This window comes from Equus caballus, chromosome 8, assembly GCF_041296265.1.
Source record: "Equus caballus isolate H_3958 breed thoroughbred chromosome 8, TB-T2T, whole genome shotgun sequence".
Taxonomy (NCBI): domain Eukaryota; kingdom Metazoa; phylum Chordata; class Mammalia; order Perissodactyla; family Equidae; genus Equus; species Equus caballus.
The window spans coordinates 3,891,988-3,899,140 of NC_091691.1; the positions used below are offsets into that span (position 1 = coordinate 3,891,988).

At 45.5% G+C, this 7,153-nt stretch overlaps 1 long non-coding RNA gene across 1 annotated transcript; it reads right to left on the reverse strand.

The window, feature by feature from the left end:
- Nucleotides 1-3,597: 3,597 nt before the first annotated feature.
- Nucleotides 3,598-6,654, reverse strand: LOC138925316 (uncharacterized). Its single transcript, XR_011441288.1, has 3 exons — nt 6,454-6,654; nt 5,732-5,883; nt 3,598-3,819 (listed from the first exon to the last, which is right to left on the reverse strand). It is a non-coding gene; the product is annotated as an uncharacterized lncRNA (long non-coding RNA).
- Nucleotides 6,655-7,153: the final 499 nt, after the last annotated feature.

Here is a 7,153-nt window from a genome sequence, read left to right on the forward strand (position 1 = left end):
TTTGTGAATCATCTTCAACCCTCAGACAATCAGAGACAGAAAACCTTGAAAGAAGGTGGAGGGAAAGAAATCTTACCTGTAGAGAAACTAGTAGAAGAATTATATCAAATTTCTCTTCAGAAACCATGCAAGCGGGGCCAGCCTGGTGGCGCAGCAGTTAAGTTCGCATGTTCTGCTTCTCAGCGGCCCAGGGTTCGCCGGTTCAGATCCTGGGTGCGGACATGGCACCGCTTGGCACGCCATGCTGTGGTAGGTATCCCACATATAAAGTAGAGGAAGATGAGCACGATGTTAGCTCAGGGCCAGGCTTCCTCAACAAAAAGAGGAGGATTGGCAGTAGTTAGCTCAAGGCTAATCTTCCTAAAAAATAAATAAATAAATAAAAGGAAAAAAAAAAAGAAACCATGCAGGCAAGGAGAGTGGAGTGAAATACTTAAAGTGTTGAAAAACCCATCATTGGAGAATTTGTACCGATCAGATTTCTCTTTCAAAATGATAAGAAATAGGGCCAGCCCAGTGGCATAGTAGTTAAGTTCCTGTGCTCTGCTTCAGTGGCCTGGAGTTTGCAGTTCAGATCCTGTGCGTGGACCTACACAATGCTCATCAAGCCATGCTGTGGCGGCATCCCACATACAAAATAGAGGAGGATTGGCAGAGATGTTAGCTCAGTGACAATCTTACTCAGGCAAAAAGAGGAAGACTGGCATCAGATGTTAGCTCAGGGCCAATCTTCCTCACCAAAAAAAAAAAAAAGATGAGAAATAAAGACTTTTTAAGATAGATAACAACTGAATTTGTCTCCAGCTGACCTGGCTCCTAAGAAATCTTAAAAGAAGTTCTTCAAAGAAGGAAAATGATGTAGGTCAGAAACTTAGATCTAATAAGGGGAGGAAGAGTATAGAGAAGGAATAAATGAAGGTAAAATAAAAGTGTTCAGCTTTTATTTTTCTTATTTAGAACACATCTAATGATTCATTTTGTTCAAAATAATAACTGTAAAAATACATCTGTAAAAAAGTAATAGTTGATAGGTAACTGAAGTGTAGGAGAGCTATTTTATAAGGGATGGAAGGGAGGAATTGGAGGACTCTGTTATAAGGGACCTGCACTAACCATGAAAAAATCCAGGGTCATTTCAAAGTGAACTGAGGTTAGTTGCAAATCTATATTGTAAGCTCTAGGGAAACCATTTAAAAACTTTAAAAGAAGTATAATTGATATACTAAAAGAAAAGAAAAAATGGAATCATATGAAATGCACAATTCAAACCAGAGAAGGCAAAAAATAACTTAAAAAGTATAAGACAAAAAAAGTGGGGCCAGCCTGGTGGTGTAGTGGTTAGGTTCACACACTCCTCTCTGGTGGCCCGCAGTTTGTGGGCTTGGCTCCCAGGCACAGACCTACACATTGCTCATCAAGCCATGCTGTGGTGGCGTCCCACATACAAAGTGGAGCAAAGCTGGCACTGATGTTAGCTCAGGGACAATCTTCCTCATATACACACACAAAAAGTATAAGACAAAAAAGAAAGAACAAGGACAATGGATAGAAAACAGTTACAAATATGATGGATATTAATCCAACCATATCAATAATCACTTTAAATAAGAATGGTCTAAACACAGCCATTAAAACACAGAGACCAATGGAATGCATTAGAATAAAAGACCCAACTGTATGTTGTCTACACGAAACCTACTTTCATTATAAAGACACAGCTGGGTTAGAAGTAAAGGGACAGGACAAGATAAGCCAGGTAACACACATCCGAGGAAAGCTAGAGGAGCTGCACTAATTTCAGACAAAGCAGATTTCAGAACAAGGGAAATTCTCATGGACAAAGAGGCATTCCATGATGTGAAAGGGGTCACTTCTCCAAGAAGACATGACAGTCCTTAACATACATGCCTCTAACAACTGAGTATCAAAATATGTGAGGACGAACCAATAAAACTGTGAGGAGAAACAGACAAATCCACTATCACAGTGGATGGACACAGAACCAGACAAATCCACCACGACAGCATAAACACCGCTCTTTCAGTGACTGACAGATGCAGCAGGCAGAACCTCAGGAAAGACGGACTGGACGGTGCCACCCATCTACTGGAGCTCAGTAACATTCATAAAACACCCCATCCAACACAGCAGAACACCCAGGCTCCAAAGCTCACACGCAACATTCACCAGATAGATCACATTCCAGATAAAAACAATCCCACACCTCAACAAACTTAAAACAATAGGAATCAGACAACATATGTTCTCAGATCAAAAAGTACTCTAAAACAGAAAGATAGTTGGAAAATCCCCAAATATTTGCAGATTAAACAACACATGGGTCAAAAAAAGAAGTCCAAAGAGAAACTGCAAATATTTTCCAATAAATGAAAATGAATATACAACTAATCAAAATGTGTGGAATGCAGTGAAAGTAGAACCTGGAGGGAAACTTACAGCAGTAAACGCACATATTAGGAAAAAAATGATCTGACACAATAACTAAGCTAGAGAAAGAAGTACAAAGGAAGCGTAAAGCAAACAGAAGAAATGAAATAAAAATTATAGCAGAAATTAATGACACTGAAAATGGGAAATCAATAGAGAAATCAACAAAAACAAAAGTAGTTCTTTGAAAAGATCAAAAAATGGATAAACCTTTATCTGGGATAACTGAAAAAAAGAAAAAGAAGAGAGAGAAACACAAATTCCTACTATCAGAAATGAGAGAAGGGCTATTATTACTGACCCATGAGCACTAAAAGGATAATAAGGAAATATTTAAACAGGGAAATTATATCTTCTCTGATGAGTTCTTTTGGATCTATAGTAAATCTTGAAATAAACTAATTAAAACTTTTCCCTGACTCTTTCACATTTAATCTTAATTTATATAACCAAAATATTGTTGAGGATATGATTTAATGTCTAAATCATTTCCAACTAGTAAAACTCTATTATGCATAAATTAGACATCACTAAAATGTAAAACTTTTGAGATTCAAAGGACACCATTAAGAATGTGAAAAGACAATCCACAATAGAGAGAAAAATGAGCAACTCATATATCTGATAAGAAACATAGAATATATAAAGGACTGTGAAAACTCTATTATAAAAACACAATTAGGGGCCGGCCCGGTGGCGCAGCGGTTAAGTGCACATGTTCCACTTCAGCGGCCCGGGATTTGCGGGTTCGGATCCCGGGTGCAGACATGACACTGCTTGACAAGCTATGCTATGGTGGGCATCCCACATATAAAGTAGAAGAAGATGGGCATGGATGTTAGCTCAGGGCCAGTCTTCCTCAGCAAAAAGAGGAGGACTGGCAGCAGATGTGAGCTCAGGGCTAATCTTCCTCAAAAAAACCCCCACAATTAACCCAATATAAATATAGGCCAATGAGCTGAACAGACATTTCTCCAAAGAAGACACACAAATGGCCACTGAGCACATGAAAAGATGTCCAACATCATCAGCCATCAGAGAAATACCAATCAAGGCCACAGAGAGAAGCCATTTCACACCCACAGCGTGGCTAGAATCAAAGACAGACGGTGAGTATGGGTGAGGATGTGGAGGAACTGGAACCCTCACACGCTGCTGCAGGAATGTAACATGGTGTAGTCACTTTGCGAAAAGTCCTCCAGGCATCCAAACAGTGACACAGAGAGTGACCATCTGACCCAGCAGTTCCGCTCCCAGGCGTGCGCCCAAAAGAAATGAAAGCAGATGTCCATGCAAAAACTTGTGCAGGAATGTTCACAGCAGCCATAGTCAGAAGAGCCACAAAGTGGGCACAACCCAAATGTCCATCACCTGAGGAAAGGAGAAATACATCATGCTATAGCCGCACAATGGATATTATTCAGCAATCAAAGCAATGAGGGGCTGACACACGCCACAACACGGATGGACCCTGAAACCATTATGCTGAGGGAAAGGAGCCAGACACAGAAGGTCACACACTGTGTAATTCCATTCACAAGAAATGTGCAAAATGGGCCAATCCATAGAAACAGAAAGTGGATTTGTGTTTGCCTAGGCCCTAGGGGCTGGGGGAAATGGGACTGTCTCCTAACGAGGAGGGTGTTTCTTTAGAGGGATGGCTGTCCTAAAATCGACTGTGTTGATGTTGCACAATTCTGTGAATATACTAAAAAACTGAACTGCACACCTTCAGGTGTGGCTGGTATGTGAACGATTTCTCACTAAAGCTGTTCCCAGGATTAAAAGACAGCATTGTGCCTCGTCAACACAGAACGTAACCCCCAGAAGGGAGCACAGAATCTTGTTCACGCACCTTAAAGGATCTGAACTAGGGCCACAAAACCCAGAGGAATTCTATTAGTTAACATTCAAGGTACCAGCAAATCCTGAAATATTTACGAGGATTTCCATGTTTTAATTTTCAGAAAAAGTCACCAAAGGTTTAAAAACACATATTCACATGTCCAACATGTGAATGTCTGGAAAGAATCATCATCACACAGGGGGAAGGGAACATGGAGAAGTCATCAAATGGAAAGAATGTCAGAGTTTGGGTCACACGGATCTGCACCCTGAATGTGAAGGTGGACCCACACCACCACTCCACCCCCAGGGATGACCTCAGAAGTCAAAGAGGACAATTAATAACATCTCTTTCAAAAGCATCAGTTTGTGAAAAACTAAAATATTAAGAAATAAACATTTTGGAATCATGAATTGATTCTTCCAGACTCCCAGTTTTATTTTTTTATTTTAATTTTTTTAAAGATTTTATTTTTCTTTTTTCTCCCCAAAGCCCCCTGGCTTTGTACATAGTTGTGTATTTTTACTTGTGGATCCTTCCAGCTGTGGCATGTGGGATGCCACCTCAGCATGGCTTGATGAGCGCTGCCATGTGCATGCTCAGGATTCGAACCGGTGAAACCCTGGGCCACCAAAGCAGAGCGTGCAAACTTAACCACTCAGCCACAGGGCCGGCCCCAAGACTCTCAGTTTTAAAACTATAAACTTGTGAAGAGTCCATTTCATAGGCACTGAAGGGACTCTCCTCCTCGTGGTTGGAGTGGATTCCAGATGTGACAGAAGCCTTAGGATACAACTGAAAAGAATCCACAGTGTTTGTAAAGGCCTCTTTGTTGACCCTGAATCTAACCCTAAACGCTCTATCACACAACAGACACAAATGCAGGTCAGCATGGCCAGCAGGCAGAGAAACGAAGGATCATGGGAAATTCAGTACGTTGCAGTGACATTGCAGAACGTGCGTCTATTAAAATTCATCAGGGTTTAATGTACCCTCCACGAGTGAGCAAACACAAATACAAAGTGGTTTTGGATTTGTCACAAAGGTATCTGTTCTTGATATCAATATTTATCCCCCTTCAGTTCACACGACCATCACTGACCACAATACGCCCCCCTGGGCGCACACCGCTTACCAGGGCCAAGGTGCCTCAGGGGCTGGTGCCACAGAAGTCCCAGCTACTTAGCTAGTGACATCTCTTACCTCCCCTCCCCTCCTCTGGCCTGGGAAGGTCACCCCACCCCAGCCTAGGGGCTCTCAGATGGCTGTCCTGACCTAGCCTTAGGTATAAGAAAAATCGGGGAGCCCTGGACAAAGAATGGCACCATTGTCCCCATAAGCAGTACCCACTGACTGGGCCACTGCCTCAGGGAAGGGCCAGGCCTTAACGGCTAACAGGAGGCATTGGCCACCTCAGGCACTGGCCAAGAGCCTTACCTGGGAGCTGGTGAGGGGCTGGGCGCCCCCGGACTGGAGGAGAGTAGGGGGAGCACATTGCCTTCTGTGGGCAGGAACCATGAGAGGTACCTGTCCACCAGGATGAAATAGGCACAGTCTGAAGGACGAACGTGCAGGGCCCCGGGGAGTGGCTGGAAAATGAAACTCACGTTAACGTGTGGCTCTGGGTGTCGCCCCAGGCTGCTGACCCCAGCGATCGCAGGCTTGACTCAATGCAGGGAGGCCGTGGGACATTGGCTGTGTCCCCGAGGCTGGCCCACGAGCACCCAGGGCAATGCCAGAAAAGCTCCCACTGCAGAGGGCCTCACTAGACCCCTCAGTTCTGCCGGCATGTGAACTTCCTGGCACCTCCACCCTGACCCCACGCCCAGCAAGCACCTTCTGTGGGAAGCCTCCCTGACCGCCACCTGGGGTGCTCAGGTCACCCCACACTGGCTGTTAAGTCTGCCCACCAGGCTGTCGTCCTCACTAAGTAAGGACGGCCTGAAGGGCAAAGGCTGGAGGCAGAAGGAAAGGAGGACCCGCAGAAAGGAGGCGGGAAGTGAGAAGGAGAAACAGAAGACATGGAAAGGCTGACAGCTGGCTCTCGGGCAAATCCAAGCTCCCCCTTCTCCATGTGAAAACAAGAGCCCGGGTCATGGCCCCCACCCTTCACGAGGGGCTTTACGAAAGCAAACCGCTCACAGACATCGATTCCGTACCTTCTGAGTGATGAGGCTCAACGCAAAGAACAGGTAATACTCAAACGGACCGGAAGGCAGCGCTAGGGGCAAACGGCACGGTTGCTGGCCACCCCCCAGCCCCGGTCCTCAGAGTGACCACAGTGGAGTCCCCAGGCGCTGGGGGTCCACAGACTTCTCCAGGGCGCGTGGAGGGACAAGCGTTTCATAGCAGGACTGGGCGGTTCCTAGTCCCTTCACTGCGCTGACGTTCGCACTGACGGTGCACAATCAAAGGTGGACACGACTGCTGGCGCCTGAGCCCAGATCAAGGTAGTGGCACCGGACCGTACCTGTGGTCACTGGACTCCTCGCCCTTAGCGCTCAGAGTAAAAGAAAGAAAAGCCAGTTGAGGCCAGAAAGATCATCACTTGTGTTCAGTCTCTCCCTGGAGACAGAGCTGGACAGACGGAGGCGCAGACGGAGCCCCGTGCACAGCTGGAAGCCGCTGTCGGGAAGCGCGGGGCGGGTGTGGAGTCGCCGCTGGACCCGCTGCTTTTCCGTGGGACGCGCGGTGACTTGAAGGAACCGCCTGCGGAGGATTCAGACTCCATGCGCTATTTATGTTCACGTGTTGCTTGAAAGTGCGCCTCTGTGAAGCGTCTCAGTCTGAATTTCTACATGACCAACACCGGTAGACTTGACCCCACACACAGCTCTGGGGGCTTCGAGAACCTTCCGT